At 40.3% G+C, this 24,371-nt stretch overlaps 1 protein-coding gene across 1 annotated transcript in view; it reads left to right on the top strand.

Moving 5' to 3' along the window:
* Positions 1-24,371, top strand: part of LCP2 (lymphocyte cytosolic protein 2) — a 1,995,233-nt gene that overhangs the window by 164,112 nt on the left and 1,806,750 nt on the right. The window lies entirely within an intron of this gene.

The following is a 24,371-nucleotide window of genomic DNA, read 5'->3' as shown; positions in this document are numbered from 1 at the left end:
TTTTTTTAAATCTAAGTGGTTCACTCTTTCGCTCTGCAGGCAGACACAACAGTGAACTTTTAAAATATTTTCTGCAACATAGTTTCTTGGTTGTTTTGATTTAATGATGATGGAAACAGATGCGGTTCATGTGTTTTATTGTATTGTCTGGAGCAGTGCTGTTCATTTGATAATGTAACTGCTCCTTGAGATGTTTTTTACATATGTGTCTCTTTCAGTTTGTTGCAGTGATGGGTCCTACTGTTATATGAGAAAAGGGCACAACAATTATGCCAGATGTCCAAAGGTGAATAATACAGGAAACATTACTGCTTATGGAGGAATAATCAGAATGTGTCAGGAAAAGGAAACAAAGAACAGTGCTTTCAACTGGGATACTCTGTTGTAGATGTCACAGCTGTAAGCAAAACAGTCGATAAATAATGAACCAAAAACAGCCAGAAGAGCTGGTTCAAATGTAGACAGAATTAACTTTTCCAGTACAAGGAGAAGATCCCAAAAAAAGTCACCAGATTACTAGTTAGTCTTGTATGCAAATTATCTCTTTGTAGAACAACTTGAGTAGGGACTGTAGTAAGGTCTGTAGTGAAAACTTCAGAAACAGTCTCCTCACAACCAGAGTTATATGCTTGTGAGGAAGATATGGCCAGAAGCCCCGCCTTGTCATTATCAGAATCCTCTGTTAAAAGCATCCTCATGATTTCAAAGGCTGCAAGCTAATTAATTCATTTTTATGAACATACCCACTGTCTTTAGATGAAATATGTTTAACCTTTTGTTTCTTTTTCTTAGGGCCAACCCTAGGAGGAGACCAACTGAATGGATGACAATTCAGACCAGAAACCAGATCTCTTACCCTGGCCACACTGACATAACCGGCCTTAGGCATAGGCCAACTAGGTGGCCGCCTACAGTGCAGGGTCTAGCAGGAGTGCTTTTTCAGTAAACTGGATGGTGTAAATAGACCAGGATAGGGGGCACCAAGTGGTGTGTGTGAGGGCAGCTGTGTAGCCCTTTTGCCTAGGGCACCACTTGACGTAAGGCCTACCTGACCCTGGGGAAAACTTCCATGAGAAACTTCCATGCCCAAAGTTGATGGTTCTCTCATACCCAGTATGGACACTGGAACAGCCACAGAAGAAATGGCTTACCCCTGGTCCATTATGGCAGAAAGAACTATACCAAAAGGCCCTGGTGAAACCAGTGAGTGGTCTGAGTAACAAGCTGTAACCTCTGCAGCGTCACCCACCAGTGGCTGAGGAGCAGACTAAGTCCACAGTACAGGCAAAAGCTCTATATTTTGTTTCTTTTTGAGTACATGAGGAGGAAGAACCATAGGACCAGTAAAGGTTATCCATGTCCCTGCCAAAGGAGAAGCCTGTCACAGCATGTTGTAACAGCTTGTTGAACAAACCTGAATTTTCATACAGGGATATATCCATGGTTTTGGAAACTGTATACTACTTTCCAGAATAAACCATGGTGGTGCAGTGGTTGCAGTGTTGCCTCACAGCAAAAGATTCTCCCGTTTGATTCTCGGCTGGAGCACCTTCTGTGTGTAGTCTGCATGTCCTCCCCGCAGTCGAGTGGTATTCGAAAGACATGTGTGAATGGGCGTGCCTTCGTTGAAGGTTGGGCGTCGAGCTGGCACCTCGGCACCGCAAAAATCTACTGCCATTCATTAGCGAACCAGAGTTCTGCTGTGGTAACCCCTAACCAGGAAAAGCCAAAAGAAAAACAACAACATACCAGTTTCCAGAAGGTTTCACCACCACCAAGGAAAGTGTGAACTCGAAAAAAAAGTAATTAAGTAGATAAGTAGATACACACCCAGGCATTCTCAAAGGAAAAAAAAATAATAAAACTGCGGGCCAGATTTCAAAACAGTTGCTTTCAATGCAAGTCTGCCTTGATGATGTAAGACTTGCTCTCATTATAAGTGACTCATTTTGGTCTTAGGCCTATCTATAAACAGGTTTATACCAGGGACCACATTCCAAAAGTGGTCACTTACACTGAGAACAGATCTCTTGGAATCTGGCCGTGTGTAATGTACACACACACACACACACACACACACACACACACACACACACACACACACACACATTTGTGTAACTATAAACCATTATAAATGTATTTATTTTATTTAAAAAAAGTCAAATTCCAGCACATACACAGTATAATTGTAAAAACTGTATGCAGTGACATGCATGCTACATATCTGGATGTACCCACATTCAAATGTGTGTGTGTGTGTGTGTGTGTGTGTGTGTGTGTGTGTGTGTGTGTGTGTGTGTGTGTGGTCTGTGTGTGCACACCCGCATGTGCGTGTATGTTTGTGTAGATGTATAGGTTCATAGGTAATTACTAGGCTAATTGCACAAGAGCTTTTACAAGTCAAGCAAATAATACCCAAGATGTTACTGGAGCATTTTTCCCAGGCCTCCACTGAAAGTTGGCTTGCTCCAAGTTGGACTTGCCCGGTAAACAAATGTTATAATAAATAAATAAGTAATTAAAACATGACAGTATTATATTTTAGCTCATCAGATATGGGATGGACTAGTATCAGGGTGGTGGGTCTTTGGGTTCTGGAGCACTGAGTCATTTTACAGAATGCCTCTGTCCATAAGGGACATGGGCATTACGCTAGGAATGAATTTACAGTTCTGCATCCATTTATCCAAATTCTTTTTTAAGGTAGCAAGGGGTGGGCTTGGTTTTATGAAGATGAGAAGTCTATTCCATAGACAAGGTAGTCTTTGGCATATGAATCTGTCTCTCCAGCAAGTTCTGTTAGAGTCACAAATAAGGTTCCAGTCCATGGAACGTGCAACCCTTGTATAATTTTTCTTTCAAATATGTAACATTTTCATAAGGGCTGCATCAAAGAATGTCTTGTAGCTCAGGAATAAGTCACTTCTCAATAAAAGATATGAGATAATGTAAAGGGATAGGGCCTTTAGCCAGTCAGCATAAGACATGTGTCTTATGCTTTTTATTTTTTAAGTGAGAAACCTCTGGGGCTGCTCCAGTTTGTGTGAGTGCTTGATTAAGGGAACAATGTACTCGATTAGAAGCCTGGGAAGGGCTGAGTACAATGGCATTATGACTTCCTTTGATCTTGATGTCATGCCTTTACTTATAAGTTGAGCCACACAGAAGGAACTCCTCACTACAGTAGCTATCTGGTGGTCAGAGTTTAGGTTACTATCTATCTGTGTTCCTAGGTACCTCACCACTGGGTCTACATTTAGAAGTGTGCTGTCAATGTTATAATTTGCAGAGATGTCTCATTTACCAAAGGGTATGATTGTATATATATATTTTTTAACACTTAATTGAAGACCATGGTTTTGGCAGTAGTTGTTTGTAATTTTTAGACCTGTTTGTAGGATGTCATCATCGTTTGGGAATTCAGTGATTGCTCCCAGCTTGAAGTCTTCAGTGAAATTGGTGAGCCAGAGGTCCCCAACATTGGTATATATATTTATGTGAAGCGAAAGCCAAACAGGAGGGGTCCCAGCACTGGCCCCTGTGGGACACCACCAGTAACAGGTTCCTTATCAGAGGTGGATTCACCTATTCGGACTACATGTGTCCTGTCAGTGAGCCAGCTTGCTATTCATCTGATGATGTAGGGCATTATGCCTAACTCAGTAAGTTTATTTATGATCCCTAAGTGGGGGATTGTGTCAAAAACTTTGGCCAGGTCTAGATAAGTGGTGCATACTGTTTCATTGTCATCTATGGCCCTGATGACTTTTTCAAAGCAGTCCACCAGATTGATCAACCAAGACCTCCCTTTAACAAAGCCAAATAAGATCTGGTTCAGTGTTTGGAGAATTTTTATGTCATTATTGATTAGGTCAATGATAATTCTCTCCAGCCCTTGCAGATAAGACTGGTCAAGCTCATGGGTCTGTAGTTGCCTGGGTCAGTTGATGGGACAACTTGTGCAGAGGGATGACTGTTGCAGTTCCCCATTCCTGTGGGACAAACCCCATCATGAGGCTGTGGTTAAAGATGGTTTCAAGTGGCCCTAATACATTCTCTTTTAAAGGGGCTGGGGTGGTAATTATGAATAAGGGATGATTACTTTAATAGAATGTTATGTCATGTTACTAACAGCGAATTATATGAAGAAACCTATATGAATATTATTAATCTAGCTTATCATAGAATTGATTTTTATCTACAAGATATGGTGGATCAAGAGGAAATTTCCCCGTATTTGTATAACTATTTCCGGGTGGAACATCCAGTAGTGCTGTGTATTTTTGGAATCCCCAAAATACACAAAGATACCTTTAATCCACTTATGAGACCTATAGTTAATGCTAGAAAATCTAAAACCCATCCCCTGGTTAAATATATTGATACCATCTTGAAAAACTGTTAGCAACCTTTTGAGGATATTTGCAAAGACACTTGGGACTTTTTGTTGAAACTGAGAAATATGGAGTATTCTGATAACTGTGTGTTCCTTACTGTGGATGTTCATAGGTTCATAGGTAGGTACTAGGTTACTGCCCCCAGGGCCTATATAAGCCTAGCCAAAAAGGTACCCTGGCTTTTGCCACCCAAGAAAATTATTTTCCTGTGCCCCTATCGAACAGAGCCACAGAAGTAATCCGCAGGGTGAATTTCCTATTTCCCATCCAATCATCAAGATTTTTCTTGAAGAGTGCTAATGAGGAACTTTGTTTGATATAGATAGGTAGTTTGTTCCTGAGTATGGGAAGTCCCTGGGACAGGAATCTATCTCTCCAGCATGTTCTGTTTATTGTGGTGACAAGGTTTAGGTCCCTAGAGTGTGTAGCTTGGATGGATTGGGATTTCTTTAAGTGTAGCATGTCCAGCAGTGCTGGGTTTGGCATAGCTTTGTATGTTAGGCAGAGATCGCCTCTGAGTAGGCGATATGCTATGGAGTAAAGTTGCAGTGTTTTGAGATGGCCTGCATAGGGCATCTATATGAGGCAGGAAATCCTCTTTGTGAGGTATTTCTGTGGCCTTTCCAGTTGTTGTAGTTGTCTTGTGAGGTACATACCAAAAGGGGCATTGTACTCTATATAATGGGTCTAATGAGTCATGAGTAGAGGGGAACAATGACCTCTTTTTTCCTGGATGAGAAACCTTTTGTGATGAGGTGTGCCATGTAGAAGGATTTCCTGACTACTGTGGCGATGTGATTATCAAAGGAGAGACTACTGTCCACCTATGTCCCAAGGTCTCTTATCATACCTTCGGTGTTAAGTAGACTACCGCCTATGTGGTAGTTCATGGGTACAGAGTTTTTACCAAATGGGATGACAATGCACTTTTTGGCATTGAGCTTGAGGCCATGGCTTTGACACCAGGCCTCTGTCTCAGTTAGGCCCTTTTGTAGGATGTCCACATCATTAGGAGTTTTGATTATGGCTCCTAGTTTGCAGTCATCTGCAAACTTCGTTAGCCAAAGTCTTTCTGTGTTAGCCTGTACTTCTGAGAAGTAGATACCAAACAGGAGAGGACCCAGGACTGAACCCTGTGGTACTCCACTTGCCACTGGTCTGAAGTCGGATTTGGAGTCTGCTACTTTCACAGTGTGGGTTCTGTTGTGGAATTGGGGTTGAAATGGTTTCATGATTTCTTATGTGAATGTATGACTCTGGACAGCAACACTGAATGTTTTAGTACTTTACATGGAATTGGTTCTGAAACATAATTATGTGTACCTGGAGGGTCAATATTTTACGCAAAGGAAGGAAGTTGCATGTGCCCCCATTTTTGCTAACATCATATTATTGCAATGGGAAAGGTACATCTTATTCAAACATTTTGAGGTTAAACCCAGGAAATTGTACCTCCGTTTCTTGGACAATATTTTTATCGTACGGGATAGAACTGTAGAGGAAATAGAGGGCTTCATTGAATATAAGAATTCCACCACTGCCTTCCTAAAATTTACCTATACATTCAACTCCTTTTCCATCAACTGTCTGGCTGTTTCCATCTCTAAGGACCAAGAAGGAAAAAGGTGGGTTAGCACTATTTATCGTAAACCTACCTACAGCAATAGTATTTAAACTATGAGAGCAACAACCCCCCCCACACACACACCAAAATTTGGGATAGTCAAGGGCCAACATATACATCTGGCCCGTATGGTATCCACATGCAATGATTTTTCATGGGAATGTGAAGTCTTAAAAAGCATGTTTATTCATAGGGGTTACCCCAAAGAAATGATCATGGAAGTGTATGAAAATATTAGAGAGAAAAGAGAGAGAAGGGGAGATAGTGCCACTCATAAATTCTACTATCACCTCAATGGGGGATATAGCTGTGGGTGATCTAAAAGGAACCCAATATATTATAGGAGCTTTTATTACAGATTTCTGCAATGAGGCTTATGAGATTAGGAATATCTTGTATAAAAATTAGAATATTCTTTCCCATTTTAAGGAGGTGGCCACATTATTGAGAGAAGCCCCTCAGGTGATGTTTATAAGGGGTAAAACCTTTAAGAATTATTTAGAACATGTGACATTAGCTTGTGAACCATACACTAGTAATAAAAAATGGGGGACCTTTAATAAGTGTGGTGGTTGCACACAATGTAGAGTTATATTGGAGGGTGACCACATGTAGTAATTGCAATTCCATAGGGGGTCATTTATGTGGCCAGGTGCCAGAACTGCGAACATTTTTATGTCAGAAAAACTAAGAGAAAATTCAGAGAACGCATATACAAGCACCTTTTGGACATCAAAAAGGGGGAACACAGGAATACCTTAGCCAAACACATTATGGAATTTAGTGACCATAATTTTGGTTTCTTTGTTTAGAAAGTGTAGTGAGGGACCTCAAGGGGGGCCATGGAAAGATAGCCTGGAAGAAAAAGAATTACGATGGCAGATTTGATTGAATGCCACTGCCCCCCCCCACACACACACACACACACACTCCTGGACTGAATGAGGGCCTTTCAATAACCAGCATTTTAAACCTCAGATCTTATATTGTTTAATTTGTAAACAAGGTCAGATTTATTGGTTTGATTTTGCTTATGAGTTTAACTTGTATCAAGGTCCATTATTTATTACAATGTTTAAAGTGTATGTTTTTACTTTGAAACTTAAAAAAACATATATTTTGATTTTTTTTTTACTGGGTCATGTGACATTGGGGAAGGTATTTAAGGATGGTGTTTAGGAATGTTTAATGATTCTGATGAAGTTTTTTAACGAAAGTGCTTAATCCTTGGCAGTGTTTTAATAAACCTGTGTTTCAACTGTGGAATACTCTCCGGTGTATTCTTGGATTTACCGCTGGGCTGAACTGCTGTGGCAAGTTATTCAGTTTAGTCTGTTTTTGTTTTTTGTGGTTACCTACTCATTCTCTTTTAAGCTATTTAAGAAGCATCCTGGAATGTTTTTGGCATTAGCGAGTGCAGCATTGACTTATTCCCTCATAATGACTGGTAGGGAAATGTTTGAGAGTATTTCTTTCGGTGTGGAAGGAGGTGAGAACTCTGAATTGAACTTGTCAGCCAGCAGGTTTGCTATAGTTTCAGGCTGGGTGTAACATTTGCCATTCATCATTAACTTAGTGCATTGCTGAGCAATTTACGAACATAATTAAAAAAAAAAACTAATGGTTATCTTTCACCCTGGAGGCAATATTTGTTTGCCTCAGTTTTCTTTGGCAGATTTGACCAGCTCTCTATTTTGTTTGTTTAGAAAGTGTATTTTTGCACTGTTTATCTATTCTTTCTTCGTGTTTATGCTAGGGGTCCACCAGGGTGGTTTATTTTTGCCAGTAATAACAAGTTTTAATTAGACAAGTACTGCCTTCTCTATGCAGCTATGAATGTAGTTGTACAGTGCTTTTGTGTACAGCTCAACGTAGGCCTCAGTGGCATCTGGGTTCAGAGGGGCTAGGAAGTTTAATAAGCTATCACTTAGGTTGAGGTAAATGGCCTTAGCAAAGTTCTTAACAGGTTTGGAGTTTGATGGGGGTTCTAAGTTAGTTTTAATACTAAAGGAGATAATTTTGTGGTCAGCTCTTACCAGGGAGGAGTTAATGCATGGGATGGAGCAGCATCCCCCATGTTCGTAAATACTAGGTATAGGATATTTGTACTTCTAGTTGGGAAGCTAACTAGTTGCTCCAGGGTATTTGCATTGATGAAGTGCAAAAACCTCTGAGCAAGTAAAGTATGGGTCATATAACTCACCCAGTTTTTGGAGGGTAAGTTGAGGTCACCCATAAATATTGTGTTAGGCTGACTGTTAAAAGATTCCAGTAGGTTTACGGAGGTGGTTTTCCAGACTCATTTTAGGGAATCTGTAGCTAGTAAGGATATGACAGGGGGTCACACTTATTGTTAGCTGGACATGAAGCAGCTCAAGTGAGTCATTTTGATGGACCAGTCTGGTGGTCTACTTCTCCTTTATGAACACTGAGATACCTCCTCCCTTCGTTTTATCCTGAGCTGAGGAGGGGGAATCAAAATGTATGAAAGGCATTGTAGCCTTTGATAGCTGGGGTGCTTTCTATGGTTCTGAACCATGTTTCTGTAACTGCAGATATGTCTGCATTCTCCAGGGTGAGGAGTGCCACCAGGGACTGCTGTTCTTTATCTAAACTCCTGGCATTGAGCAGAAGTACCTTTAGGAAGTCATTAGTGATTTTTCTTATGTTGTAGGGTTTAACGTCCTATGACCTAAAAAATGCAGTATGGGGATAGATAGTTTTTGCCAGTATCTGGAAGCCAAGTAGTGACAAGTGCAAACCATCTCTGGCAAAGCTTCATGGTTTCTAAATCATGCCTCCCCAGGCTGACAGATATTGGATCCCCTTGTTGTGACAACAGAAACTAAGCCATTTGTTGAAGTTAATCATTTTTTGCTGTACTGTAGCATCATTATCGGTGAAGGTAGGATGCTACTCAAGGCTAGATTCATACCCACCTGGGGCATATATTCAGAGAGCTCCATCATCTCTCTCTTCATGTAGTCCATGTCAGAGAGCCCCATCATCTCTCTCTTCATGTAGTCCAGTGAGGTATGTCTTATGCCCACACGGACTATTACACTGTCATGACGGTACTTTCAGTTTAAAGACAAGTGCATGTGTGATCTGGTGGATCCTGGCTCTAGACAGGCAGCTCACTTTGATCTTCTCCTTATTTAGCCTGGTAAGGGGGACATCAGTATGTATTACAACAGAATCCTCAATAACTAAAATGTTTGGCTGTGTGGTGTGTTGCCTTATGGGCTCGTAAGTGGGACTACTATGATTTTCAGAATTACGCGCTGTGTGAGGTACAGTCTTTTCTGAGTGTGTGTGGGACCAATGAGTGATTCCTTTAGGAGGTCCTGGAGGTTTGGGTAGATTACAGTGAGTGCCTCCACCTGTGTAGGTCTATATGTTCCTTAGCAATGGTAGTGAATGCTTTGGGTGTAATGCTGACAACCTGGTTTGCATTTTTCTTGTGTGTATGTGAGAACCTTGTCTCCACTGACATTGTGCATCTACATCTCTCACATACTGTGTTTGTTCTATAATTAAATGGTTGTCAGTTAGTATGAAGCAGTTACTACACTGCCACTGGATTTATATATGGGTTACATTCCTTTGATTTAAAGTCAAAATATCTAAAAGCCAAATTATCTAAAAGTCTGAATATCAGAAATTTGGAATTTGCCCTTTCTTTAATGTTGTGCAACTCCAGACTTGGTATGTATAGTTTCACAGGGTGTGGTAGTATGGGGGGGGGGGCTTCCCCCTGCATAAAATAAGTTTTATTCATTGATATTATGAGTTTCAATATTTTGAATCTAAGATTTTATATATATGTATAAAAAGAGATACATATATGCACACACATGAATGTGCACACTTACACAATATAATCTGACAAATGGGTGCTCCTTAAAACATTAGTCTAAGAGTTCAGATATTTGACTGCCAGTGTCCTTATCAAGCACGTATTTACATTCTCCCTTCATCTTTAGCCAGTTTTAGCTATCCTCAACACTTTGCCTGTTTCATCAGTCATAATCTCTACAAATAATGAATTGAATGCAAACCAAGGGAAAAGTGATACAGTATAGTAAAGCATTAATTCAACAGCACATGATGTAAAAAAACAAAGAAAAACACGTAATGTAAAACACACATGCATACAAAGGCATATACTTAGCACGCAAACAGATAAATGCACACATAAGTATATATTTATGTACATATTAGTATGCATATCTTTACAGATGTACACAAATGCTCACCTCACCTAATCTGTATAAAAGGTCACACAAAAAGGCCGGTTGCCAAATTACCACAAAGCCTTAATCAAAACCCCCATGTAAGAAAGAAATAACCCACCTAGCATCATAGGAGGTTACTAGTCTAAGCTCCTATAGCTCTTACAAGCCTAGCCAAGTTTTGACCTTATTTCCACGATCAGCACCTACCACCCGTGTCCAAGAGGGACATAGGTGGAACCCTTGGAGTGAACTTACGGTTACCCATCCAATCGTTCAGATTGCGTTTGAAGATGGCCAATGAGGTTCTCTGCTTGACATAAAGTGGGAGTCTGTTCCAAAGGTGTTGTAACTCTGGGAGGCAAAACTGTCCCTCTAGCAGGTTCTATTAATGTCACATACCAGGTTAAGGCCATTAGAGCAAGTAACCAGTGTACCATTTAACTTATGGATATGCAGCATTTCCAATAAAGCAGTGTCAAAGATAGCCTTATATGCAAGGAAGAGATTGCCTCTGAGTAGTCTGTATGAAACAGAATAAAGTGACAGTGATTTCAGACTATCTTCATAGGACAGATGCTGAACACCTTGAATTTTCCTAGTGAATAACCTTTGTCGTCTTTTCACATTAGCTTAGTGAACAAATAGAACTAATGAAAAATAAGGTTTAATGTATGAGAAAATATTGAAATATCTGCCCACACAAAGTACAATAAAACTGGTAAGTGGTCAAATATGAAACCTGGACTATAATATTTTAAAAATACAGCATTGAAACAAAAAGTGCATTAAATATATAATTCCCGCTTATTTGCTCCTTCAGCAGTTACACCTTGTGCAAGAGACAACAAAAGTGATTCATCACAGGTTAAGTAAGAATCTCCCAAACATAAAAAAAAAATGTTTCCCTGTCTTTAAAGTTTAGTGTCATGAAGACCATCTTCTTTGATAAAGGTGATCACGTCTATGAATGACCTTCATAAAACAATCATTATCTCTAACATCTGCCACAACAGCACCCAAATTCAAATGCCTTATTTTACAAAATCCACTAAGTCTAATGCATAAGGCCATTGCCATTGGCTAATAAAGAAAAGTCCTAAATAATACCAATTATTATTATTAGAAAACTACTGTACTAACCTCTCTTTCAAGTGTAACAGTATATTTTCAACTAAGCTGAATTCTGTGGAAAGTAACAAACATATGTCATTGCCTAAAAAGCATATATAACCACCCCAATCCTTACAAAAATATAGAAAAAGAAAAGGAATACAATGAAAACCTGCACTATTTTCTTGAGTGCATTATCAAGTTAACAAAGTTGAATGAATAAATGCATCGAATGAATGCAAACATTTTAAACAACCTAACATTTAAGCTTTTCATTCAATGAAATGAAAATTACATCAAAACAGATTGCTGTGAATCAATGCCTCATCTAGTTGAATAAGTTCGTTCTCACCAATGCTGGCACCTATTGTTTAATCCACTCTGTCCAGGATCAAAAATGCTTAACATATCAGCAAGGATGATGGATACAAGCTTAGCAGAATGTATATATGCAAGCTGATTAAGTCAATCTCCTCTTACCAAAAACTGTGTCAGTGGGCTGACCAGACTATGTAACTATGTTTATAGTTTTAGTCAACTTTTTATTTCATGTGATAAACTTGAAGAAATTGAATTTTGAGTGGAGACTAAAATTTACTGAACACACACACACACACACACACACGCATACACACACATATGATTTAAGTGCCCAGTTTATGGGTCTGAAACAGACATGGCCAAGTTGTTGTGTCTTTCGGCTTTTCCCGGTTAGGGGGCGCCACAGTGGAACTCCAGTCCGCTAATGATTGGCAGTAGATTTTTACATGCCGAGTTGCCAGCTCTGACGCACAACCTTCAACGAAGGTATGCCCATTCATGCATGTCTCCACACAGAAGACGCTTTAGCTGAAAAATAATTACAGTAAAATCTGAGGAACCACAAATATCAGGTGCCAAGTTGTACAAACAGAATCTGACATGGGGAAATGCATTTGTTTGAATGACTATCTAATTCCACTACAATAAAACAAAGCCTGGCACGTATGGGTTAGGTTAAGCTTATATAAATGTGAACAAGATGGTATGAAGCACTGATGTGTGGCCTCTCATTTATACCTGTAGTCAGTGCTATGCACAGCCTTAGTCCTGGTTAGGCACTGTACCAGTGCCTCTGCATATGGACCTGGAACCCCACATGCATCCCCTTACTTTCCTGTGCTTACAGGTGGAACATCTGAAAAGTGGATATTACTGTGGCCAAGTGGTGTCAAAGGTTCTCAACTACATGTACAGCACACCTATCTTACCTTTCCTGTAGTCCACCATGGGTATGTAGTTTTTACTGAGGCATTTTACCAGTTAGTACTCCTTTCTTAACTCTGTGAATATCTATATGTAGAGATGTCTAACTCAAACTTCTGAATGCTGCATTGGTGCAGTTATAAGGGTTGTTGCAGGAAACACTAATATTGCTTTATATCAAGGAAAGACTGTGCAAGTGGTGTCAAAGGTTCTCAACTACATGTACAGCACACCTATCTTACCTTTCCTGTAGTCCACCATGGGTATGTAGTTTTTACTGAGGCATTTTACCAGTTAGTACTCCTTTCTTAACTCTGTGAATATCTATATGTAGAGATGTCTAACTCAAACTTCTGAATGCTGCATTGGTGCAGTTATAAGGGTTGTTGCAGGAAACACTAATATTGCTTTATATCAAGGAAAGACTGTGCAAATGATATGTCAGTTCTGCTAATGAAGTCAGATACTATAACTACTTCGGAATCAGTACTTATGCATAATTTACTTATCCATGCAAGACATGCATGTCAGGATGATTACAAACCATGTAACCTGTCTTTGCTCCTGCATATACATATGTGCATATCTAACACTGTGGTGCAGGACTATGCTTTGTGACACACAATTTACCAATATGCATCTGTGCACATCATTCTACCATACTGCTCCTCTACTGAACTGACCATGTAGCCATGGCTACCTCAGCAACTGAGAAAATAAAGCTCTTACATGGTGTGCCAGTGTGAGAGCATTATTTTCCAGTCAGAGAATTTAAGGAGCTGCTTCTTGGGCAGCACAATGTCCCTATAAAGAACAGAGATCAGCAGGTACCACTGGGGTGAAGGATGGTACTGGCATTCTTTAAGAAAGACTAGTGGTGGACCGTAGCTGGGATAGCTACTAAAGTTCAAAAAATGACACGGATATATGAAACTTGAATTATGTCACTTGATAAAACAGAACGAAAAAAAGATGAAAAAACACTTCTTTTAAATCCACAGAAACCTCACTGCTTCGCCGAATTGGCAAGATGTTGAACTAAAGTGTAACAAAAAGACTGTTACACACTGATGTTTAGCAGTTCAAAGTTAAGTAGGACTAAATCTGCTTATATCCCAGGCATATACATTCCTATAACTCTTCCAAATGATGCAAAGTAACTTGAACACAACTCACAACAGTCTGTGTGGGGTCACCATAACAAGCATAAAAAAAGTACCTTAGAATGTTTGTAAAAGCTGATGAAATGTTGTAGAGCAAATGCCTGGTTGCTCAGGAAGTCCTGACTATCCGTTTAGCTTGTGGTAGAGAAAACCCAATCCAATACTTTGTAGTTAGAAAAACACAAGAAGCTTCCCTTTGCAAACTCAATAGTTCCAAACTTGCAGGAAGCAAATGAAGCACTAAACACTAGCACAATAGCTATGTAAACAAACTCAAGTTCCAAACTCATGCACTGTTATACACTGATGTTTAGAAGATCAAAAGTGCAGGACTAAATCTGTTTATATCCCAGGCATATACATTCCTGTAACTCTTCCAAATGATGCAAAGTAACTGAACACAACTCACAACAGTCTGTGTGGGAGACCACAACAACCATAAAAAGTACCTTAGAATGTTTGTAAAGCTGATGAAATGTTGTAGAGCAAATGCCTGGTTGCTCAGGAAGTCCTGACTATCCGTTTAGCTTGTGGTAGAAAACCCAATCCAATACTTTGTAGTTAGAAAAACACAAGAAGCTTCCTTGGCAAACTCAATAGTTCCAGACTTGCAGGAAGCAAATGAAGCACTAGCACAATTGCTGTGTAAACAAACTCAAGTTCCAAACTCATAGGAAGCAAAAAAGGCGCTGTAGACTGAAAATAAATCCTTTATTACAACGATAGCATTCATAAGCACTAGTTGGCGCTTTCATCTGCACCATCGAGACTTCATCAGAACTAGTGCAAAACATTTAATTAACTCATTTAAAAACAGATTTTGGCCAAAACTTTGTTACTCAATTTAAAGAAACAGTACTCCATTTGTAACATAACTAATATTGGACCTATAAAAACATATAAATCTTGGTGATTTATGTATATACATACAAAGTAAATACAAATGTATATATAATTATAAATATTGATTTTAAAGTCACTAAAATAATTAAACATAAGGTAATGTGAATGAAAAACTAAAACAAGAAATAAATTCACTATGAGTACAAACAAATCATCAAATATTGCAGCGATAAAAATATTATGTATCAAGAATTAAAAATGGTTTTATACTTATAAAATCGTTAATACCTGGATTCCTAGTGGAATCAGTTAAAATCTGCAAGTGGCAGATTTTAACTGATTCCACTAGGAATCCAGGTATTAACGATTTTATAAGTATAAAACCATTTTTAATTCTTGATACATAATATTTTTATGGCTGCAATATTTGATGAAATGTAAGTACATAGTGAATTTAATTCATGTTTTAGTATTTCAATCACAATACCATATGAATAATTATTTTTAGTGACTTTTAAAATCAATATTTATAATTATATATACATTTGTATTTACTTTTGGTATGTATATACATAAATCACCAAAATTTATATGTTTTTATAGGTCCAATATTAGTTATGTTACAAATGGAGTACTGTTTCTTTAAATTGAGTAACAAAGTTTTGGCCAAAATCTGTTTTAAATGAGTTAATTAAATGTTTTGCACTAGTTCTGATGAAGTCTGATGGTGCAGATGAAAGCCAACTAGTGCTTAAGGAATGCTATCGTTGTAATAAAGGATTTATTTTCAGTCTACAGCCTTTTGCTTCCTATGAGTTTGGAACTTGAGTTTGTTTACACAGCAATTGTGTTAGTGCTTCATTTGCTTCCTGCAAGTCTGGAACTATTGAGTTTGCCAAGGAAGCTTCTTGTGTTTTTCTAACTACAAAGTATTGGATTGGGTTTTCTACCACAAGCTAAACGGATAGTCAGGACTTCCTGAGCAACCAGGCATTTGCTCTACAACATTTCATCAGCTTTTACAAACATTCTAAGGTACTTTTTATGGTTGTTGTGGTCTCCCACACAGACTGTTGTGAGTTGTGTTCAAGTTACTTTGCATCATTTGAAGAGTTACAGGAATGTATATGCCTGGGATATAAACAGATTTAGTCCTACTTTACTTTTGATCTTCTAAACATCAGTGTATAACAGTGCATGAGTTTGGAACTTGAGTTTGTTTACATAGCTATTGTGCTAGTGTTTAGTGCTTCATTTGCTTCCTGCAAGTTTGGAACTATTGAGTTTGCAAAGGAAGCTTCTTGTGTTTTTCTAACTACAAAGTATTGGATTGGGTTTTCTACCACAAGCTAAACGGATAGTCAGGACTTCCTGAGCAACCAGGCATTTGCTCTACAACATTTCATCAGCTTTTACAAACATTCTAAGGTACTTTTTTTATGCTTGTTATGGTGACCCCACACAGACTGTTGTGAGTTGTGTCTGCTACTTTGCATCATTTGGAAGAGTTATAGGAATGTATATGCCTGGGATATAAGCAGATTTAGTCCTACTTAACTTTGAACTGCTAAACATCAGTGTGTAACAGTCTTTTTGTTACACTTTAGTTCAACATCTTGCCAATTCGGCGAAGCAGTGAGGTTTCTGTGGATTTAAAAGAAGTGTTTTTTCATCTTTTTTTCGTTCTGTTTTATCAAGTGACATAATTCAAGTTTCATATATCCGTGTCATTTTTTGAACTTTAGTAGCTATCCCAGCTACGGTCCACCACTAGTCTATCTGCAGGATCTGATTATATTTTATCAGTTGTTTGTTCTTGCACAACCTTATTCTTTAAGAAAGACACAAGGATATCAGAGCTTCAAAAATGAATGTAGATATGCATTCACGTTTGCAGTGAAGCTCAGTGTGGGCTAGTACTGTAATAAAGTACCTGATACACTTGTAGCAAGCTGCTTGTTACTGTTACGGATGTAAAGAAGCTCATCTGGATAACTTTACAGAGATAACTTTTCTCCAACTCTTACAGCCACTTTGCTTCCCAATCTTTTTGTACCTTATCGCTCCGCCTCATACTGCACTTATTTCATAACTCGTACTTTTCCTCCTTTTCTTTTTCTTTACACCACACCACTAACTACAATTCTTCCTCTGTCCATTTTTCTGCCCGCTCGTATGTTCATAGGTAGGTACTAGGCTGTTGGCTCTAGGGCCTATATAAGCCTAGCCAAAAAAGTTCCCTGGCTTTCGCCACCCAAGAAGGCTATTTTCCTGTGCCTCTGTCGAGCAGAGCCACAGAGGTGATCCCATCCAATTGTCTAGATTCCTCTTGAAGAGGGCTAATGAGGAGATTTGATTGACGTGAATAGGTAGTCTCTTCCAGAGTATGGGAAGTCTCTGGGACAGGAATCTATCCCTCCAGCATGTTCTGTTTATTGTGGTGGCAAGGTTTAGGTCCCTGGAACATGTGGCGTGGAGAGATTGGGCTTTCTAGCATGTCGAACAGAACTGGGTTTGACATGGCTTTGTGCGTTAGGCAGAGGTTGCCTCTGAGTAGGCGATAGGTGACAGAGTAGAGCTGGAGTTTGTTTGAGGCGACCTGCGTATGGCATCTGTTTGAGGCCGGTAATCCTCTTAGTGAGGTATTCCTGTGGCCTTTCTAATTGTTGCAGATGTCTTGTGAGGTACATGCCAAATGAAGCGTTGTACTATATGATGGGTCTGATAAGGGATGGGTAGAGAGGAACAATGACCTCTTTTTTCAGGAGGAGAACCCTTTAGTGATGAGGTGTGCCATGTAGAAGGATTTTCTGACTACTGTGGTGATGTGATTGTCAAAGGAGAGACTAGTGTCCACCTGTGTCCCAAGGTCTCTTATCACACTTTTGGTGTTAAGTAGGCTACCGCCTATGTGATAGTTCATGGGTACAGTGTTTTTCCCATGAACTGACAATGCACTTTTTGGCATTGAGCTTAAGGCCATGACTTTGACACCAAACATCAGTCTCAGTGAGGCCCCTTTGTAGAATGTCCACATCTTTAGGTGATTCTATTATGGCTCCCAGTTTGCAGTCATCTGCAAACTTTGTTAGCCAAAGACCTGCGCTATTAGCCTGGACATCTGAGAAATGGATGCCAAACAGAAGAGGACCCAGGACTTAACCCTGTGGTACTCCGCTTGTGAGTGGTTTGAAGTCAGATTTGGAGTCCGCTACTTTCACTGTGTGGGTTATATCAGTGAGCCAGTTGGCCACCCATCTTGTGACATAGAGATTTATGCCCAGTCTAGTGAGTTTATCTATAATTCCAGAGTTGGGGATGGTATCGAAAGCCTTGGCGAGGTCAAGATAGGCTGTGTGCACCATCTTACCCTCGTCCATGGCTCTGGTGACTGCTTCAAAGATGTCAGTCAGGTTTAGGAGACATGATCTTCCTTTTATAAATCTGAATTGAGTGGGGTCCAGTGTTTGCAGGTTACCTATGTCTTTGTTTATAAGTTCCATGATGATATATTCCATGGCCTTGTAGACCAGGCTCGTCAAGCTAATGGGGTGATAGTTCCTGGGGTCCATGGTGGAGCCCCCTTTGTGGACTCGAATAACTGTCACTGTGCCCCATTCAGTAGACACAAAGCCTGAAGTGAGGCTATGATTGAACATGGTACTTAGGTGGCATGCCAGTTCATTCTGTAGTTCATGCAGAACGCAGCCTGGGATGTTGTCTGGTCCCATGGATGCTGTGTTTTTGGCTTTGGAGAGTGTGGTCTTAACTTGTGCATCTATGATTACAGGAGCTATGCATTCTTCTGGTCTAGGGATGGGCCCTTTAGGAGGGTGAGGGAGGATAATGTTTGCACTGAACCTATCCGCCAGGATGTTGGCAATATCATTTGGTTCTGTATATCTAGTGCCGTTGTTCTGTAGCTAGGAGCAGATCTGAGTGTTGCCATTGAGATTCTTGACATGGCTGTAGAATGCTTTGTGGTTGTCTGGGTGACCAGGGTATTCCTGCAATCAGGGAATTTTACTCTTTTTTGCAACAGCTTCTTCCTTCTGTTGTAGAGTTTGTTTATGGTAGGGGACCACCAAATTGGCTTCCTTTTTTCGGAGGATAGCATCTTGGTTCTGTTGGGGATGGCATGATCCATGCACTTGTGTATGTGTGTATGCAGTGCATTTGTATAGAATTCAGCAGTCGTACCTCTTATCCGTCTGCACAGGTGTAGTGAAGTTTGCCACTTCTGTCTTAAGAAGTGTGAAGTTGGCTTTGGAGAAGTTTTTTATGATGCTTTCCTTAATGGGGGGTGGAGGCGGAATATTGATGTCTAGGGTGATTAGCTTATGGTTGGATCTGTCCACTGAGGAGTTGACCTCTGGAGTGGAACATCGGTTACCCTTGTTGGTAATGACCAGGTCCAGGACATTGCTGCCTCTGATGGGGGTATGGACAAGCTGATCCAGGGCATTGGAATTTATGAATTCCAGAAAGCATTGAGCTAATGAGTTAGTACTTGAGTAGTTTTCCCAGTTGATGGTGAGGTAGTTGAAATCTCCCATTATTAGGGTATTGGGCTGTACCTTAATATTATCCAGTATATCAAGGAACATGGAGTGGGCATCCTGGGGCATGGTGGGGGATCTGTAGCAAGCTACAACCTGGATTGCAGTCTTGCACAGTGTTAGTTGCACTTGGATAATTTCGGATACATTATGTTGAGCAACTAGCCTGGAGGTGTGGAGATCCTTAATGAATATGGACACTCCTCCTCCTTTAGTGTTTTGGCCCATATTAGGTAGTCGAAAACTGTGGTATGAATTATAGCCTGGTAATGCAGGGGTGCTCTCTGGAGCCTTGAACCAGGTCTCTGTTACTGCACAGATGCTGATGTTCTCCATGTTGAGGAGTGCTTCAAGTGAGTGCATTTTGAGGTTCAGACTTCTAGCATTAAGTAGCATTACCCTCAGTTTTTGCTTGCTTTTACCTGCTACGGTGGTGTGTTTGTCATTTGCACCCTGCCTAAAAAAGGCACTATAGGGGTGGCAAGAGCCTTAGCCAGTATCCAGAATCCCAGGGGTGACAAATGCAGGCCATCTTTGTTTATTTATTTATTTTATTTACATTTGTTTACCGGGAAATTCCGACTGGATGCAGGTCCTTTTTCAGCAGATGCCTGGGGAGAAAAGCTCCACATCATGTACGTGACGAATAGAGATACAAAGTTGCAGCAATAGTAAACCACATTACAGGTTGTTGGCTTTAATACAATAACAAGATATTGATTATCAACAGTATATACAGTAAATGCTACAAGTTAAGATAGTTTATTGTCGTTTATAATATTAGTAACAAAGTTTTCAGACAAGATTTTAAAGTATGTAAAGACAACTAGCTAATTCTGACTGTGGTTAGTAGTGGCTGTAGTATAGTTGGGTTAAGAGCCTAGGTGGGGGAGTAAAGGGTAGGGATATTAGTTTGGATTAGAACAAGGACAAAACTAGTGCAAATTTAAGTGGAATTTGAGCACAGTCTTGAAAAGGCTGCCAGAAGGTAGAGTAGTTATAGAGGGTGGAAGATTGTCCAAAGTTTACATACGGTACATGAAAATACGGCTTCTCCTGCTGAACTTTTGGGTTTGATAACAGTGAGTTGATTTTTGTTGCTTGATGTTAGGGGTCTAGTGGAGTGATAGGGTTGGAGAAAGGTTTGAAGAGAAGGGATGTTATGGAGGTGGTTAATAAATTTATGAGCGAGTGTGAGTTGATTAAAGTGAAGGAGTTGTGGGAGTTCTAGCCAATTTAGTTCTTTAAGGAAGATAGAGTGATGGCTGCAGTAGGATTTTCCAGTGGCAAATTTAGCAATTTTGTTGTAACAAGCATCCAGCTTGTGTAGGTTTGTTTGTCTAAGGTTGGTAAGTATGGGGATGCATAGAGTAGGGTGGAGATTGGCTGGGAATTGGCTATGGAGATTCTAGCCGCCTTAGGAATTGGTGGCTTTGATATAATGAGACAAGTTTCTTGTGAACTTTTTTTATTGTGAGAGATATGTGGGTGTCAAATCTAAGTTTTTTGTCTATTTCCACACCAAGTAATTTTGTGTGCTCTGATGGAGAGATGATGGTATTGTCTTTGGCGAGAATGTTGAAGTGGGAAGTTTTTTTGGGTGGCTTTGGAAGGTTGGAACAGGAGAAGTTTTGTCTTACTTGGGTTGAGTAGGAGCTGAGCATTGGATAGCCAGCTTTCTACAGAAGAGAATGATTCCTGTGTGATAGTGTTGTAGTTCTGGTAGAGTGGGGGCAGAGCAGATGAGAGTGGAGTCATCTGCGTACTGTATAAGAGATGCTTGTGTGGTGGCAGTATGTAGGTTGTTAGTGAAAAGTGAGAATGGCAGAGGGCCAAGGATAGACCCTTGGGGAACTCTGAGAGTAACTGGTAGGTGAGGTGATATGTTATAATCCCAAATTACTGATTGCTGGCATCTGTGCAGATAGCTGTGGAACCAGTTGCAGGCTGATTGTGAGAAGAAGAGGTTGGGGAGAGTAGAGAGTAGCAGCTCATGAGATACCATGTCAAAGGCCTTTGAGAGATCTAGAAATACGGCAGTAGAGAAGAGGCCATTGTTTTTGTGATGAAGTATAGTGTTGGTGAGGGAGAACAGAGCGGAGGTAGTGCTGTGATATGGCCTGAAACCATGTTGGGTTTTGGAGATGAGATTATTAGCTAGGAGGTAGTTGAAGACCTGGGTGTTGATACATTTTTCAAGTATCTTGGAGAGAGGGGCAGGGATAGCAATGGGGTGTAATTGGAGAGGTCGGTGGAGGGGGTGCCTCTGTGGAGGGGAATGATGCAGGATATTTTCCATATCAAGGGAACATAGGCTTCTGTTATGGAATGGTTGATTAGAATTGAAATTGGGTAGGCTATTGTATCAGCTGCAATTTTCAAGTATTCAGAGGGGAGGTTGTCAGCTGCGAGTTTGGTGGGTTTAAGTTTTGACAATAGTCTTTTTATGTTGGAGGTAGGTACTGAGGTGAAGAAGAAAAGAGGAGTGGGAGTTTAGTGTTAGGAGTTGGGGGCTGTTGTAGGGAAGTGGTGTTTGTTTAGAGATGATATAGTTTCAGTGAAGTGTTTGTTGAAGGATTCAGCAGTACTGCTGGAGGAGGGGGTATGGATGGGTGGGGGGCATCAACCTTCCCTGGGTGGAGGATAGTGTTAATAGTGGACCAGAATTGCTTAGGGTTGTGGTTGGTAGAGTTTAGGGTGGATTTATAGTAGAGGGATTTGTCTAATTTTATTTGCCTTTTGGCTTTATTGTGCAGTTCAAGGAATGATTGCCTATCTGAGTTATTTTTTGTTAGTTGCCAGTGTTCCCAGGCCTTATCTCTGGATTTCATTAGGGTTCTGGTGGTCTTTTGTAACCATGGGGCACGCCTGGATCTGACTTTGGCATTTCTTACAGGAGCATGGGTGTTTAGGATGGAGAGGAAGGTACTGTTGAAGAAGTGGACAGCCTCATCTAGGTTGAGGTATTTTAGTGGTGACCAGCTCATTTTGTGCAGGGAGGAGATGAAGAAGTTGGGTTTGAAGTTGGACTTGTTCTGTATTTGCCTGTGAATAATGGGCTTGAGACTGTTTGTGTGGTGCCGAATTCGGAAAGTGGGGGAGTGGTCACTAAGACTGTCAGGTAAGCAGCCTGCTAGGTAAGAGTGAGGGGCTTTGTTGACTATGATCCAGTCAAGTAAGGTATGATTGTTAGGGTTTTTGTTGATTTGGGTAGGGGATTGAATGAGTTGAGTGAACCCATGGAGATTAAGGTGAATGGTTGGAAGATTCTTATTACAGGATAGCCAGTTGATGTCGCTGAGAATGATGTTTTCCTGGGGTAGAGATAGAGTAGCCCAGCTCAAGAGATTTTCTAGGGGTGTAATATTTTGCCCTGGTGGGAAATAGCATCCTATGATATTGATTGTTTTGTTTGGGTTTAGTTTGAGATTGGCATAAAGGATTTCTTCATTGTTGTGGTAAGTGGCAGATGTGTTCAGGAGTTGAATACTGAGGTGGTGTTTAAATATCAATGCTACACCACCTCCTTTTTTGGACAATCTGTCTATGTGAAGGATGTTGTATTCAGGTGGAAGTATTTCCTCACTTTTGATGTGAGGTTTGAGCCAGGTTTCAGTTAGGAAGAGAATATCTGGGGAATATATGCTTATGCTGGCATGTAGTTCTTGGATTTTATTGCATATGCTTCTGATGTTTAGAGACATTATAAGTAGGTCTGTTGTTTTTTTTTTTTTTGTTGTTGGCTAGGAGTTGAGTTGTGTGTGTGAGTGTGGGGGGGTGCTTGGACTAGGGTTTGTGGTTGGGTTAGATTTGGGAGGACCAGGGTTTGGATGGATGTCTCCAGCGAGGGCTAGTTTATAGAGGGTGTTTAGGATATATTTTATATACATAGTAAATTGCTTATGGTAGCTTAGGGATATTTTTTATTTTTGAGTGTGTTAGGTGTTTGGTAATGGAGTGTGTGCATTGGGAGGATGTTTTTGGTGGCAGGGGTTGTGTAGTTATAGTGTAAATGTTTGAGGGAGGGTGTTGAGAGAGTACAGTGGAAGTTGTTGGGGCATGCCACTGTGGAGCCTTGGTAGGATGTAATGTGAGCTAGAACTGCGCAGGTTAGGATTGTTATTATATTAGGTAGTAGCATGATTGTGTTGGATGTATGAGGAGGGGGTGACTAGTGGTGTAGTCTAACTGGTGGTAATTAGGGGTGGGGTTAAGGCTAAGAATAAATGTAGAGGTACTGGAGGGGGGTGGGAATAGGGACAGAGAGGGGAGCGAAGTGAGCGTAGTGAATGGAGCGGGCCAGAACCCCACCCCCCAGGCTAAAGATTGCAGAGTATGTGTCTAAATAGCCATAAGTGTCTAAATAGCCAAATTGTTAGGAGTTATTAGAATCTAGTAGGGAAAAACAGTCTATAGACCTGATTTCAGCTGTGTCCTTTCTGGGTAGATGCCTAGTTTGAAGCAGACAAAAAGTGGGTTACCTTTTTTCACCTAGAGCTTTATCTTGGTTTACTGATAACTAAAAATAAAAAGTTTAACTGGGGAATGTATTTACAGCTGATGGGGCTGGGGAGCAGCTGCTGTCCCTAGCCGTGGGTAGAGCCAGTTATTTCTGTTTTAAACCAAGTACTTTCTACAGTAGCAGGCTAAGAGGGAAATGTAGCTAGACACCTACAGTAACTTATTTTCTTTTTAAAGCCCTTGAGTCCCTGTGGCTGGTTTCTTCACTGCAGATGCGGTCAATAGCCAAGGATTCAGCAAGTGGGGGACTAAGAGAGAACCCGTTCGCAGGGACAGTGGTCACTTAATGAAAAGATGGAGACAAAAAGAATTATTACATTAAGGTCTCTGAATGGGGAATGAGAGAGAAGTGCTGTAAAATGTAACTGAAATATCACCCAGGCAGGAAGGGTATTGGGTTTAAGAGTAGCAGCATGTTATACTATTTACACAGGTACAAAGTGTTTAGCAAAAAAGGCTCAGGCAACTGTTATGCATTCGCATATGAAGCCCTTGGCATAAAAAAACACCTTACTTAGTGTTATGTACTGGATAATTTAGGTAGCCCATGAATTTAAAGAGACAGTCTATGACAGATATAGCAGTAGTAAACTATCACAGCAATTGTGTATAACAGTACTTAAGTATCACAACACAGACATTTACATATCTACATTGCTATAATATTTCTC

Source organism: Protopterus annectens, chromosome 9.part0 (assembly GCF_019279795.1).
Source record: "Protopterus annectens isolate FY-2018-M chromosome 9.part0, PAN1.0, whole genome shotgun sequence".
In the NCBI taxonomy this organism is placed as follows: Eukaryota; Metazoa; Chordata; order Ceratodontiformes; family Protopteridae; genus Protopterus; species Protopterus annectens.
The sequence above is the reverse complement of the archived record's forward strand: the minus strand, read 5'-3'. Positions and strand labels throughout refer to the sequence as shown.